Here is a 16143-nt window from a genome sequence, read left to right as displayed (position 1 = left end):
TCACTAGCAGTCCAATCTTGAGGTCCATGAGATTGAGGTCATTTTCAAGCTGTTGATTAGATCGGACCAAGGTCACAGCTTCCTCACACAGTTTCATTAGCTCCAGCTCCTCCTGAAAATCTGGGTCCGATCGAGCAAGTGAACCAATTTCCCAACCACAGCCGTAGGTGGGTTTTCAGCATTAACTAAAAACAAGAGACAAAACAGCAGAGGACAGGAAACAAATTAATGCATGCGTTACCTCTGTGCAGACAGCATGTCAAGCAGCAGCCAGTCCAGGATCAAATTAACACCAATGGGCTTGAATAACTCCTGACAGCATCCGGAACTTCTGGCATGGAATAAATCACGACAGAAGTCAACGCTACAGGATGAAGTCAGTATCAGCTTAGGGGAGTCCACCTTGCTGAACTTACCCCAAAGATCAGCGCTCCTATTTCCCAGCAGCAAAAGTACTACCGTGAACCAAGTTTGCACAGAATCACAGAATGTCAGGAATTGGAAGGGACCTCCAAAGATCACCTCGTCCAATCCCCCTGCTGGGGCAGGATCACCTAGATTAGGGCACACAGGAACATGTCCAGGTAGCTGCTGAATGTCTCCACAGGAGATCCCACAACCTCTTTGGGCAGCCCATCCCAGTGTTCTGTTACCCTTGCCGTGAAGAAGTTTTTCCTCTTATTTATGTGGGACCTCCTATGCTCCAGCTTGCACACACTGCCCCTTGTCCTATCACTGGATGTCACTGAGAAGAGCTTGCCTTCATCCTCCTCACGCTCACTATTCACACATTTATAAACATCAACGAGGTCACCCCTCAGTCTCCAAGCTAAAGAGACCCAGCTTTCTCAGCCTTTCCTCACAGGGAGATGCTCCACTCATCAGGGCAGAGTAGAGGGGAAAGAGCACCTCTCCACCTCCTATCCGTACTCTTTCTCATACACCCCACGATGCCCTCTTGGCCACGAGAGCACAGTGCTGGCTCATGCTGCTCCTACCGCCCACCAGGATCCCCCAATCCCTTTCTCCTACGCTGCTCTCCAACAGCTCAGCCCCCAACCTATACTGGTACTCAGGTTGCTCTTGCCCAGATGCAAGACTCCACACCTGCCCTTGTTCTTTCTCATTCCGTTTCTCCCCACCCAACTCTCCAGGTCTCGCTGGAAGGCAGCACAGCCTTTTGCTGTGTCAGCCACTCTGCCCAGTTTTGTGTCATCAGCAAACTTGCTGACAGCGCATTCCACTCCCTCAGCCAGAGGGAATTTTTCCTTCAGCCACCTACCTGCCTACCTATCTACTCTTTGCACCACTTCACCCCAACTGATTTTCATAGCTCTCTTCCTGTTGCAGATCTCACTAACAGTATTTTTCTGCAAATAGAGATTCAAAGCATATTAGCTTTATTCTTTTGGCCACACTTACTGAGGGTTTTGTAGTCTTCTCCTGCTTTGTTTCCTCGGATAAAAGCTTGTACTTGTAGAACGTCAGCCACTTAAACTTGTTAAGGGCAGAGTAAAAAAAAAAAAAAGTGTCAGATACTGAATTCATTTCACAATCTCTTATGTGGTCTCTGAAAGATTGCAGGTGATCTCTGTAACGCCTTCTGCCTTGATACATCCTGGCCAGTGACTGAATCTACAGGAAAGAATCCCAAAGCAGGTCAGATAAAAGTCTTCTCCACAAATATTGCCACCAAAAATGTTAACAAAACAAACAAACAAACAAAAACAAACATAGCATTTGCTACCTTCACTTCTTGGTCCTTGTGTGCTCGTCAGTAATCCAAACGGATTTGATATGCCTTCCTCTGTTTATAGCCACGCCACTGGGACTGAAAACACACACAAGAAAAAGGCGACTTTTCCAAGTGAAGAGCAGTAATTTACTATTTGATGCTTCTTTCTGCTGCTCAGTTTCCACTTCCCTTTGGCTGAATAAAATGTAACACAGACATGCTCATCTTACAAGACATGCCGTAAGAGATATGCAGTGCAGCCTTAACTATTTCTTCCACCACCAGCTGTCGTTGTGAGGGACTTAGCAGCACCCCCCACCAAGGGCAAAACACAGCTAGAGAACAAATGACTAAAACTAAACAACCAAAAGCACCATCCATTGCACAATTCTCAAGGCCATCTTCAAGTCTCCAAACCCACGGACTCATGGGAAGAGGGAGAGAAGTAATTTATACATAGTGATTCCCAGGGAGAAGGAAACGCCTTCCAATACTTTGCAAAACGAAGATAATTGTGCGTGGCAACTGCTTGACTTGAACAAAACCAGTCAGTAAGCGTGCGTGTGGAGAGCAACTGACAAGTACAAGCTTCTAACAGAATCAGGGGATTTCATACCTGCATGCAAGCGATGGCTGGAACTTGCTTCTTCAAAAACCTCATTCTGGAGTTGAATTCCTGACAGACAAGACAGCCTCGACCACAAGCCTGAAGCTTCACCATCAGGTTCTCTTTGGCCAGCCACAACTGCTCTCGCTCGTATGCTGCCGTGACTCCAGATACAGTGCTCTAGATTAGCGTTATGGTAGGAAGAAGAGCCAGGAAGAGAAAAGGGAGATGCAAAAATGACATGTTACACAGCGGCTTCTGTATTCTGCTCAAGAGAAACTTACAAGTTGCTTTTCGGTGAGCAGCAGCACCACCGTCTTGTTCTGGTGATCAAGGTGTGCACATTCTCCACAATAGGACAAAGAGGTGCTGACGTGCAAAGTAGACAGTGAACAGGGAGATAAGATACAAAGCTTGCTAACATCACTACTGAGGTGAAACATTACTTCTGAAAGTTGCAATAAGGCCTGAAATAGGGGCACCTTCAACTTCAGAGGAAAAGAGCACGTACTTTACCTGCATCTCCTCCCGTGACAGCTGTGTGTCATTCTGCACAAATTCCGTCGGCTCATCCCATCCTCCCTCTCTGGTCCTCACGTTATGATAATGATGACAGCCTCCTCTCACCCAGTGTTTCACCCGTTCACTGCCACTGCCTCCTGAAAGCAGAAATGCTGCTATGTTGAAAGCAAACACGTGTCTATCTTCCTCACATACAAATACTACAGGAAGGAAATGCATGGAGAGGGCCCTTCCTCCAAGCAATAGAAGGAACGCCTCAGATTCCAATGAACCACCGCAAGAACTACCTAAGCACAATATATTCTACAAGTGGGGAATATTTCACTGCTACCTTTTTCATTTCCTTCCTACCTTTTTTTTCTTTCCGTTAACAAAGACTTCAGTTTACAAGGCAGCCTCAATTTCCTATAACATGAGATTCTAACAAGATACCCAGAACGCAAGACTGCTCCTCACATTGCTCCCCCTCTGCTTTCCATTCTACAGGCAATCATCTCGAATTTACTGCACTAGCTGGTAGCTATTTGGGGTTCACCTGTGGCCACTTTTCTCCTTTCGACTTCTGCCAACTCTCGCTGGTATGTCTCTGCACACTCTGCAGCGACTCCGTACAGCCCCACATCTGGTGAGCACAAGGCACTCAGGGTAGGGCTGGTATCTCCGTGACCGACTGCTGCATTCACGGCCAGAATGCCTAAGGAAACTTCAACAACAGGAGGAGGCAGGTTACCTGCGCAGTCAGGAGCTCAGTGGCTCACAACAGACTTAAGAGAGCAAGGCACTGTGCCAGTGTACACAAATACTTTCCTGTAGTTATGCATAAAAATACTGATTAAAAAAAGACAACTTGGTGTACAACAATCTTTTCAGTACAGTGTGCATCTGTGTATGGCACAGTGTCTGACAGCACTTTTCTTTGTGCTCTTAGTCCTACCATGGTGCTGATTTATCGACAGTATTTCTCTACAACCTTTTCTCCATTCACTCAGCTGTACTCTGACAACAGCTGTAGTCCAGGCAGCTTCTTCTTGCAGAGCCCTGCTACAGCAGACAACTGACTCAAAAAGCACCTTTCCAGTGACTGCACCGTTCCTAGCAAGAATAGCAACCTGAACACAGAACAGGTTATCAACAAGAACAAGATGAGGAAAGAGCTAACCCAGGGCTACTCCAGAACTCTGTTGCAAACACAGTACAAAATCAACCACAGGTATCTCACCGAAGCAGTAAACACGAGACACAGTCATTTTCAGCACTGAGCAAATGTCTGTTCACACACACAGAGGTAGAAGGGTATCTGAACATCTTATTCAGGCTCAAAGAAACAGACTTTAATCCTGCTTTTGACCAAATGTTCTTTGGCACAGTCCACCTGCCAACTGCACTGATTTGTGTTGTTATCTGCACTTAGTGCAAAAAAAATAAAATAAAATAAAAAGTACTTTGAGAAATACTTCATAGAATTCAGGCAACAGTACAACACAAATGAAAGCTAAGATGCACCACAACTGTGCACATGAACATCCTCTATTGGGCTGACTACCCAACCACAGACAGACACAGTGATCTGCTAATGTCAAACACTCGGACAGAGATTCAATAGGTATCTCTGCCTAGGATGTAACACAGTCACAACACAACTGAAACAACGACATATCCTTCCAAAAAGATTGAAAGAATTGAAGTTTAAAGGCTGTGACATTCATTGTTGAAAGAAAAAACTTCTACACCTACCTGAAGCAAACACTTGTATTTTAATTTCCTTTGCATGTGTACATTTCTTCCTCGAGCCAAGGCACAGCTGTTTCATCCCGAGTGTCCTGAAGAGAATATGATGAGGAAAGCATTCGCAGCATGAGGAAAAGAGTGTCACTGGTTGTGCAAAACAAAACCACCACCTCTGAGCAATTGCAGCTTCAAGGGATACAGGAAGCACTGCAGTATCTTTCTAATCCATTTCAACACAAGGCCATAATGGACATTTGTTACCAGCAGAAGCAACTACAGCATTACCAGGCCAAAACTCTTCTCAGGACAAGGAACTCCCACCAAGAGTTCCAGCAGTGGTATCACTCCAACAAACATCAAGGCATCCCAACGCCAAGCAATCTGCACTGCTCAGTCCTAAAGCTGTATCTGCCAATAGGACGTGCCTTTCCAAGGAGCCCAAAAAAGAAAATCACGGAACAATTTAAGATGGAAAGGGACCTCTGAGCTCAGCTGGTACAAACCCCTTGCTCCAGCAGGGACACCGAGAGCACATTATCCAGGACAGACCAGATCCAGATGGCTTCTGAACAACTGCAAAGAAAAGACTCCAGTCCCTCTCTGGTCGACCTCTGCTACTGCTCACTTACCTCCACTGCAAAGTGCTGCCTGACGTTTAGATGGAACCACGAACCCCAGTTTGTACTCAATGCCTCTCGTCCTCAACTGCATCCTCACTTCCAGCTTTCGCATTCACTGAAGAGATTCCCTCCAAGCCCTCTCATCTCTAGACTAAAGAGTCTCCTCACCCTCAGCTTTCCTCTCTGGAGAGGTGCTCCAGTCCCTCAGGCACCTCAGTGGCCCTACGCTGGCCTATCTCCAGTACACTCATGTCTCCTGTCTGGGGGGGGGGGCAGGGCAGAACTGGACACAGTACACGAGCAGCCTCACCAGTGCCAAGTGCAAGGATCACCTCTCTACTGAAGCCTTCCAGGCAGCACGAGCACACTGCCCACTCACAGCCACCTGGCTGTCTGCCTACCAGCACTCCTAGCACTTTTCCTGAAAAGCTTTGTTCCGCCGAGGTGGACACAAACAGAGACTAACAGGAGTCCTTTCCCAGTACCAGGCTGCAAGGAGTTGTTCAGGGAAACTTCATGAAGTGGAAATGCACATACAGGAGCAGCAACCAAAAACTGAGGGGGAACTAACACAACAGCAGGCTGCTCTTGTCCCGTCCACAAAGCTTTGCAGATTTCTGTACCAGCAAATCAAAAAGCACTGCATGTACTCCGGGTAAATACAAATGTACAACAGTAAAAGCATCTCTCAAGTCTCTCTTTTAACAGACCATTTGCTGTGGAGTACTGACCACACCGTATCTTATGTTTTGGCTGAAGAAACTCATTAAATAATGTTACACGCAGAAATTGTCCAAGAGACAAGTGTGTAGAACACCCCAAAATACACATAATGAACAATAGTCCAGCAGCTGCCAAGCACAGCTCCTCCACCCCCACTGTTGCTTCCTGGGGGTTACTATGGAAGGAGATCTGAAGAAGCAATGGCCATCCCTCCAACAACCCCTGATGTGCAAACAGGACACAGGAAACATTGACTTCTGACACGGATTAATAATCACCCTGCACAAAGAGCCACTATATTCCAGCATGAAGAGTTCTGTGGCAAGACTGAAAATTAACATTTCCTTACATACCCTCCACATTACCACTGCTTTGGATTGAAACCTACATCCCTTTAACAAGTCTTATCGGAATGTCCAAGGAGTCCCATGACTGCTTCAGCAATGTAGAAATTCCTGTTGGGAACAGTGGCAGACTTAGAAGAACAAACTCTTGCACTGCCATCTCTACCAGCACAGTCATCAATCCCAGGACTGTCAAAGCCGTCTGATCTTTCCCGTGCATTTACTGTCACAGTCCCCCAGCAGGGACACGCGCTGTCACACACTGCAGGGTTAACACTTCTCTCACTGCTCATCACGTGAGAAATCGCATCATACGCCAGATCCCCTGCCTTGTGCTGAACTGCAATCCCTCTCAGTCCCAACTACACAAGTCACCAGCTAGTAAGCACGTTGACTCAGGACACAACAGTTCTACCCACAGTGCTGGTCTGTACCACGATCTCACCATCTCTGAAATTGCTGCCACGTTGCAGGGAGGAGCCCTACATTGAGCATATGCCTCAATGAGGTAATTTCACATCAACTGAAGTCACCAATCCAGCCTGGCAGAAGCTTACGTGTACACCAAGAACAACTCCTTATTTCATTCTCACTCAGTAGGAGGAAATGCTTCAGCACAAAATGGGTTCCTGAGGAACATGAACCCTTTCAGGGCCACTGAGGAAGCTGCTCAGTGATCTTCATCACCAGCGCAGTTTTCGGACACTGCCATCGTGAAGGTTTACACTTAGTCAAAAAAAACAAAGCAAACAAACGTACAAAAAAACACCCATGTTGAACACAGTATCATCTCAGTCTCTATGCTAAAAACTCTGGACGTACGATTAGAGCAATCCATCTCCAGCAGTTCATATCTTGAAGCCCATCTCTGTAGTTCACCAAGATTCACGTGTTATGCCTGCATCTCTCTTTCCTTCATACAGACAGATCCAAACTGGCCAGGTAACATCAGCTGATAGCATGCAGCGTTCACCCTTTCATTTCCAGATCTGTTTCCCAGCTTTTCTCCCAACGTCAGGAATGCCCTCAGTACACAGATGCAAAGGCTTCTTGAGAGGTACTTTTAACTACACCCACCTGTGCTTTCTCTCTCTTAGCCCGAAGCAGTGTGCCCTGATAATGCTGACCTACCTGTGGGGTTACACCCTCCAGGTTTGCTGCAGGAATCTGTAAGCTTGCAGAGTTTTTCTGGTGTCTCCTTCATCCAGCGCCTCGCTGATAAGCCCAACAGCCAAAACTCCTACAGAGAAAGGGATAGAAGAAGAAATACAAGATCCAATCCTTATCCAATCCTTTACCATCATCACGAAACTGTGCTTTGGAAGAAAAGTGCTGTTAGTGCTAAACCAAATACCCGCTGAGAATAGCAACATCTTAATAGCAATCATTTTCTACTAGCAAAGAAAGCAAGACCACTTCTCCACCTTCAAGAAGCCACACATTTTTGGACACAGTAATAAATAAAGGAAAAAGGAGAAAAAAGATCCCTCGGGGAGACCACATGAATGGACACAGGAATGAGTTCTTCAACACGTAGCTCAAATCCACTAGAAGGGAATTATCAAAACCTCAATGGCCAGGGCTAGTAAGTTACAAGCTTGCAAGAATCCTTCAGAATCAGGCTCTTCACACCAAGCTATAGCTTTGCACAGAACGCCATTCAAAAATACACTGCCTTCACTTCTGAAATACCAGCATTTATTGGATGCATGTACTAGGAGCTGTATTACAACAGATAACAGTGGGTGCTGCCAGGGACAGCGAGGACTACAGCTCAACTAACTGAAAACAGACATAAATAGATAGCTTACCGTTAGCTAAATGTGAACAAAGCCTGAGTCACACATGCCAAACCTACAGCAAATCACAAAGTCATTTGGCTTGGAATGGACACCCAGAGATCGTGTGATGCAACGTATATTGAATATTCAATTATTGCTTGCTGAAAGAAGAACAGTTCAAATCACAGTTGGAGAGTTTACAACAAAGATCTTCCAGAAGAAAGCGAGGAGCTCAGAGTGGATACAACTTGGGTTAAAACACCCAAAGACTGCAGCTTTTTCTTCTGCACGCAGTAGGAGAATCACAGAGTGGAACGTTTTATGGCAGGCACTGCATTTGGACAGAGCAAAGATTAAGGAACAATACACGCTAGGGACACCACAGGAACCAGGATTGCTAAGAAGACCGTACGACTGCTGTAAAAAAGCACCATGTCAAGGACCATTTAACTAACTATGCTTTCTTTAATGACAAGGTCACCTCTGTATTTCACCTAGAAAAGCCCGTTGAGGGCTTTTTGGATTTCAGTCAACTTTTCAGCACCGTTTCTCACAGAATCCTGGACAAAACATCCAACATACGACTAGACAACAATACAATGCAGTGGGTGAATGAGTGGCTGAAGGGTCAGGCCCAAAAAGCCACAGTAAACGAGGTCACATTGGTCTGGCAGTCAGTCACTCCGGGGGTTCCCCAGGGCTCTATTTTAGGGCCAGCTTTCTTGAATGCTTTCATAAAGACTTGGATGTAGGACTAGAAGGTGTTACGAGCAAGCTGACTGACAACACTAAACTGGGAGCAACTGCTGAATCTGTGGAGGGTGAAGAGGCCTTGCATAGAGATCCTGAGAAATTAGAGAGCTGAGCAATCACCAACTGCAAGAAATTGAGTACGAGCAAGTGACAGATTCTGCACCTGGGAAAGGGCAACCCTGGCTATACACACAGACTAAGGGGGGAGATGCTGGAGAGCAGCCACGATGAAAGAGATTGGAGGGTCTTGGTTGACAGTAAGTTGAATACGAGTCAACAGTGCTCCCACGTAGCCAGGAGAGCCAACGGTATTCTGGAGTGCATCAAGCACAGCACCACTAGCAGGTCAAGAGAAGGGGACTGTCCCACCCTACTCTGCACTGTTGTGGCCTCATCCTGAGTACGGTGTACAGTTTGGGTCACCCCAATAGGAAAAGGACATAAAACTATTAGAAAGTGTCCAAAGGATGGCTACAAAGATGGCGTAGGGTCCAGAGGGGAACACATACGAAGAGCAGCTGAAGTCCTCAGTCCAGAGAAGAGACTGAGCGGAAACTTCGTGGTGCTCTACAGCTTCCCCACCAGGGGCAGCAGAGGGGCAGGCACTGATCGCTCCCTGGCCAACAACAACAGAAGCCAAGGGAACAGCCCGGAGATGTGACAGGGGAGATCTGAGTTGGATTTCTGTTTCCAGTGGTCCCGCACTGGAACTGCCTCCCCCAGGGCAGCGGTCACAGCAATGAGCTTGCCAGAGCTCAAGAAGCATTGGGACAATGCTCTCAGACAGACGGTCTGATTTTTAGGCGGTCCAGAGCCGAGCCAGGACTTGGACTCCATGATCCTCGTGAGTCCCTCCCAACTTGGGATGTCCCGTGATTCCACAAAACTTGTTACCTACACCAGTGCACAGAGGCATACTTCAAGAACAGTATGAAGATCTACAGGAAGCCTTCCTTTCACACATTATTCAAAGTTACAGCTGGTAGTGGACCAAGACTACCATCAGAATTCTTTCTGTCCTGCACTGTTATTTAAACGCACACCATTCCACTTTTTCTGTGAAGCGGGGCCATTGAATTGTTTTCTAACCGTGGCTTTCAAGAACGCGGTGAAACGTATTCATGTCATTCTGAATTGTCCTTATTCTTCCACATCAATTGTCATCACCTCTAAATGATGTCTACCAAAAATCAGCTCTGTGTACATTTTACATATTCACATATACACATACTAAACGTAGGTTGCACAGGAAAGCACCCAGGTGTGTTCGGAGTATCTTTGCACAGTGATGTCTAGGCCGTAACAGCATGTTTTGTCTCAGCACCACTTGCATTTCCCTCTCAGTATTATCTTAGCCCAGAGAATGCCTTCCTTTTTTCTGTCCTTCATCTGACAACTCCCCGTCACCTGGGCAGACTACGGTACAGACTGCTTGCTTCCTCCTACAGTGTGCACATACACAGTATGCACACCTTTAGGCATGCTGCTCTCCCCATGAGCGCTGGGGGAAAGTAGGAAAAGAAAGACCTTTCTTACAAAAACACACACACTACGGTTGACACTACTCCATCTCATGGAGAACAAAGGAAAACACACATAGCAACTTTTGACTCAGGAAAGGGCACAGAGGACAAGCAGTAATTATCCTTGATTAATTAGCCAACAGGGGCAGAAAAAGACTACTCCGTGAAACAACAGTATGTTACAGCTCCTCATTAGAAAGCATTCTTGACTTTGAAACCAAGTTTCAGGACAGTAGAAGGGTACATGTCGCTATGGCTTCAGGACTTCCTCAGACACTACATAAGAAGTATCCATGCACAGGGGCACACAAGAAACTGAACACATTTGCACTGGAACAGGTTGCCCAAGGAGGCTGTGGATGCCCCATCCCTGGAGGCACTCGAGGCCACGCTGGATGTGGCTCTGGGCAGCTTGGTCCGGTGGCTGGCGACCTGCACACAGCAGGGGGGCTGAAACTAGACGATCACTACGGTCCTGTTCAACCCAGGCCATTCTATGATTCTATGAAACACTAACAGGTGAAAGAATTCAAAAGGTTCCTACCAAAACTATGCCATACGACGTCAACTGATGTCATTATAAAATTCTCTGCAATTTATGGTTGATGGTTTGGGTTCTCTGTTGTCTCTATTGTTTCAGGGGTTACAGGGAGTGTTACAAGAAACGAGGAGCTGGACTACATGAACTTCCAGGCTTCTGCTGTGATGCCTCACAAATACAAGGCTGCAAAACTAGAGCTTTGGTGCACGCATGCACATGGCGTGCACTTGTTTGGGTCACGTGATCAGAGGAACTGAAGCCACACAGGAAGCCCGTGTCTATGTGGAGAGCCAGGAAGCAAGGCAGTCAAGATTCCAGGCTCTGACATCACGTTTAAGCCTCTCTAGGTGATAGCCTTTTCAGGGCAACTCAGCTCCACAAGAAGCAGTGGCAAAAGGCAACTATCTCAGGCTATATGAATCCAGCAACAAGATTGTTCATTGGCATGCACCTACTTTCAGCACACCTTATGATCTAGGATCAGTCTAGCACTAATCAAGCAAAACTTACTTTCATGTTCTTCATGCACAGCTAAGTGCACACCATCCACACGGGACTGGATATCATTCCACGTGATAAACTCATTTTCTTCTGCACGCATCTGAGCTTTCAGCTTCATCACATCATCCACACATCTGTCAAAGAACAAAAATCAAAACCAGCAAGTATCACGTCATGAAAAACTGGCCAGGGAACACACAAGACAGCAATGAGAACTAAACACAAAATGGAAGAAGTAACACAAGGGTTAAAACTGACATATACGAAAGAAAGAAGGAATAGGAAAAAGACAAAAGACCGTGAGCAAGGTGGATGCAAAGCAATCAAGAAAAGCACTGAAACACCACATGACACTTTCAGACAAAAAACACAGGGCAGGAGCTGGCCTGGTGCAATTGAGAACCTCGTAGGGCCACAACATAGCTTTGTTGTGAAACCTTGATAAAGGTCTGAGAGACGGCACTCAGAGCAGATTAGTAAGAAACGGGGAAGGCAAAGACGAGATGCAAGAACCGAGAGAGAATAAATTAATATTGGAGTAAGCAGGGAAAGAACCTGAAGTGTAAGGGGAAGAAAAGAAAACCGAACCTCTCAGGAATGTAAGCAATATCAAAGACGGACAGGAACCTTCAAAACACTCACCTCTGACAGTTCTCATCCTCAGTGTTTGTCAGCCCTGGGACAGCATTGCTCAGTTGTCTCCATACTGCACTCACATCCCCTGAACCCAAAGCCCTGATCATCACAGCCACAGAAGAGAGCATCTCTACAGCAACAGATAATTCTGCATGGCTGAGGTTACCCCGCATACAAAGGGGAATACAGATCAATTACACTTGCTCTGCAAAACTACTGCTAGAGCACCAAGAGATTCAAACAGAATCTCACAGTGCCGAGTAGCTCAAGACTTCAAGATGAAGCATCCCGTCAGAACAGACTAAGCATCAAGGCAGTTCTACCAACACTCAAGACAGGCACATTTAGTGGAACAGACAAGGCAGATTTGGTGATCCGTATCAATTCACAGACATCAGAAGGCATCACTGACATCATGGCTTTGTTGCTGCAAGGCGGCCAGCTCCTTGGGATAAAGATCGGCAGCAAATGCATAAACCTCTGCTAGCTGGGCCTCTGGCTTCATCATTTCTGCCACAGTCTTCTCTGCATCACCCATTCTAATTGCAGCATTAGTTCTGCTCGCTGCTGCCAGCCCCAGCAGTTTGAAGAGGCAGCACATCAAAGAGGCAGCATGACAACAACGGCGGCAGACAGTTGGGCTCCCAGTCATGCAAGCACTTGTACTGCATTCAATAGTAAGAACCTAACCTAAAAAAAACAACCTCATTCCCTTATAGGTTTTCCAATCAGTTATTTACCCAACTAGTCCTGCATTACTGTAAACAACCAGACTACACAAGGCCCTCTTTAAAGTAAGACTCATCTTTAAACCAGTTTACCTGTTGTCTGATTATCAGAGGACTGTCTCAACAACTTCTGCCAAGAAGAAGCCTCAAAACTGTCCATGTTTTCCATCGGTAGTTCATCACAACTTTTCCTTCCAGTATCTACGACTGGTCGGGGCAGCACCAGGCATTCTACAGTGTTCTCTACACCCTACAGTGCTTGCACTTGAACACAGCACCAATGGGAAAATAAACACCAAGCAGCACGGAGAACCAGGAAGGCACTTGGAAGGCAACCTCCTAGTTCCTACACCTGCACCATCTCCCTCTTGTCATTTCAACCACCTGTAACCAGATCCCTACCAGCTTTCTTTTCATGTGTTCTAAATTGAACTAATGGCTATTGTACAGCCAGAATTAAACACTGAAAGCTTCTGGAACTTTCTCCACAAGAGAGTTTTGCATGGTGTCAGAAGCACCTGAGTAAAAAAAAATCCAGCCACTGTGAGCTACATTTTATTTGCTATCTGATACCTAGAAGCAGCCATGACAAAACAAGCTGAAAGTTCCATAGCTCAAATCAAGTAAGCCTTATGTCAGTAGTCAACAGGTCAGCTAGTTTTAACACCTCACGGAGCAACCCAGATTTCTGTCACAGCCCATGGAACAAAATTTAACACAAACTGCCTAAGAAAAGAATTATTGAAGGCAGACACAAGTCCCATGCTGCTCCGCATTTCATCTCATCTGCTGTTATCTCAAGCAGTATTTTGAAGAGCTCGATAGAAGACAGAGCCAGCTGTCAGGATTCTTTTCCATGTTCCAGTAGCCTCAAACTACTTAAAGAACATCCACGATAGTCTGAGATAGCCCTGCTATAACCTCATGTGAACACAAACACTGTGCTTTCCCATCCTGCTGATCACACCCCACAGCAACAACAACATCAGCTCATTCAGTACAAATAGCTCAGCAAAGGGAATCAACAAACAGAAGAAAACAGCCTTTCCTTCAGGCACTTCAATTAGTCACAGTAATGCAATCAAGTCACAGCATGTTACACCCATTACGGACAGGTGCATCCACCACAGTGCCCAAGACCTGGTTTGCTGAAACTGGACACATTTTTTTAGGGTCTGAAGGCACACGATCCCTTACATCTCTGCTTGGGTGCACCCTTTCAGAAAATAATGCACTGCAGACATACAGTACAAGTAACGACTTCACAATTTCACTTGCAGTCTCCTTTACTTTAGACTCCTCTTTTCCACAACTCAGCAAATCATCTACATACTGAAACAGCTTCACCTCCTCTTCAACCTGAAACTTCTCCAAAACTTTCTCCAGCACTTAATAAAATATAAAATAAAATAAAAAATATATAATGTATATAAAATAACACATAATAACACAATAGATAATATCTATCATAATATAACACATAAAATATAATAAATTAGGCGATTCTATGAACCCTTGGGGTAAAGCAATCCACCTCTTTTGCTATTTTTGTTGCATTTTTGGATCCTCTCGTACAACGGCAAAAAGATCTCCACTCTCTGAGTCTAAAACGCAGGTCCCAAAAGCATCTTTGAGGTCTGTTACACTGAACCATTTGTGTCTGTGTGGGATTTGACTCATTACATTACAGGGCTTAGGAAGCAGGGGGTGTCATTTGAGAACCATTTCATTAATTTCTCTTGGATCTTGTACCAATCAATAGGTGCCACCTGCTTTCTGTAAAGGCTGTTTTCAATTATGTTGAAATCATTCTCCCTGTTTCCCTTTTCCAGAAGCACGGATCCCTCCACCCCGTTAGTCACAGAACAGGGCCGAACCAGCCTGTAAATCACTGACGCCTGGGCAACCTGTTGTGTGAAAAACTTCCTCCTAATATCAACCTAAACCTCCCCTGTCGCAGTTTAAAACCATTCCCCCTTGTCCTATCACCATCCACCCTCGTAAACAGCCGTTCCCCTTCCTGCTTATACACTCCCCTCAAGTACTGGAAGGCTGCAATGAAGTCTCCCGCAGCCTACTCTTCTCCAGGCTGAACAAGCCCACTGCCCTCAACCTCTCCTCACACAGAGCTGCTCCAGCCCTCTGACATCTCAGTGCCTCCTCTGCACCCGCTCCCACAGCTCCACGTCCCTCCTGTGCTGCGGGCCCCAGGCCTGGATGCAGCGCTGCACATGAGGCCTCAAAGGAGCTGAATTGATGGGGACAATCACCTCCCTCTCCCTGCTGGTCACCCCTTTTGCAATGCAGCCCAGAACAGGGGCTTCATTTTTTATACAAATCCACATACCCACGCCTACAGTCCCCCCACAATGCACTACAGCTTCATATTCCTTCCTCCCTACAGCTCCCAACAGCCCCCAATAGTCCCCTATGACCCTATGGCCCACCACAGCCCCCTATCTCCCTATACACCACCCTTAGAGCCCCGTATCTGACTCTCATCCCCAACAGCTCCCCATAACCCCTACATCCCCTCACAGGCGCCTGCAGCCTCACATCTCGCTGTATCCCTCCCCACCCCTCGCCACCCGTCGCCTCCCCGCAGCTTCCTAGAGCCCCCCGCAGCCCCTCTCCCCGCCCCGGCACCGCTCTCCCGCTCACCTCCGGCACAGCTGTCCTCAGCACTCGCTCCCGAGCTGCCGCGGCTTCTCTCTCGGTGCCGCCCGGACAGCTCCGGCTGCCGCCGCGGTCTCCTACGGGGCGGCACAGGCGGCTGCAGCGGCGCTCTGCGAGGAGAGCCGCGCCTCCAACAGCCGGCCCCCAACGTTCGCTCCCGCGCACGGCGCCTCAGCCAATGGCAGCCGGCGGCGCTGCCGCGGACCGACGAGAGCCCGGGGGCGGAGCGGCGCTGCCGCGGACCGATGAGAGCCCGGGGGGCGGCTGCTGGTCAGGGTGAGCTCCTCGTGCCTCAGCGCGGTGGTGACACGTGTGGAGATGATCTGCATGGCCAGCTTGTAAGTGGGAGCCAGGAGCCAACGCAGCTGCAGGAGCAAGGTGCTGGAAGCAGCCAAGGTGTCAAAACGCATCCAAAAGCCCTGGAAAGCATCACAAAGCCACAGCCAGGAAGCTTGCGTGATATGGTTTAGTGCTAGTGGTGGCAATGGTGATGAGGAGACGGTTGGACTGGATGATCTTAGAGGTCGTTTCCAACCTTGTGTGATTCTTGATTCTTGGGATTATCATTAGCCATATCCAGAATGCTAGAGATTGTCAGCTGCCATACCAAATCGTAGGCAGAGCTCTCGCTGCAGACAAAGCAGGAACAAACGAGAAGCTCTGCTGCACGCACTCCACAGCCATCACGTTGCAAGCTGAGGTGCCTTACTGTGTGTTGCATTCAT

General features: G+C 47.1%; 1 protein-coding gene and 1 pseudogene across 2 annotated transcripts in view; both read right to left on the bottom strand.

The window, feature by feature from the left end:
* Positions 1-1530, bottom strand: part of LOC128083042 (ras GTPase-activating-like protein IQGAP1) — a 64360-nt gene extending 62830 nt beyond the window's left edge. Inside the window, exons 1-2 of one of the 2 annotated variants that reach the window (XR_008207934.1) lie at positions 1423-1530; positions 417-554 (exon numbers count right to left, since the gene is read on the bottom strand). The gene's annotated coding sequence lies outside the window, so the exon portion shown is untranslated. The remainder of the gene's footprint in view (positions 1-416; positions 555-1422) is intronic. The other variant, XM_052687913.1, reaches the window with a different exon arrangement.
* Positions 1531-1563: 33 nt separating this feature from the next.
* On the bottom strand, positions 1564-12187 carry LOC128083240 (ras GTPase-activating-like protein IQGAP1; annotated as a pseudogene).
* Positions 12188-16143: the final 3956 nt, after the last annotated feature.

The sequence above is a fragment of the Tympanuchus pallidicinctus genome, unplaced genomic scaffold, assembly GCF_026119805.1.
Source record: "Tympanuchus pallidicinctus isolate F22 unplaced genomic scaffold, pur_lepc_1.0 scaffold23, whole genome shotgun sequence".
Classification (NCBI taxonomy): Eukaryota; Metazoa; Chordata; class Aves; order Galliformes; family Phasianidae; genus Tympanuchus; species Tympanuchus pallidicinctus.
Note: the sequence above shows the minus strand (reverse complement) of the source record. Positions and strands in the feature narration are given on the sequence as shown.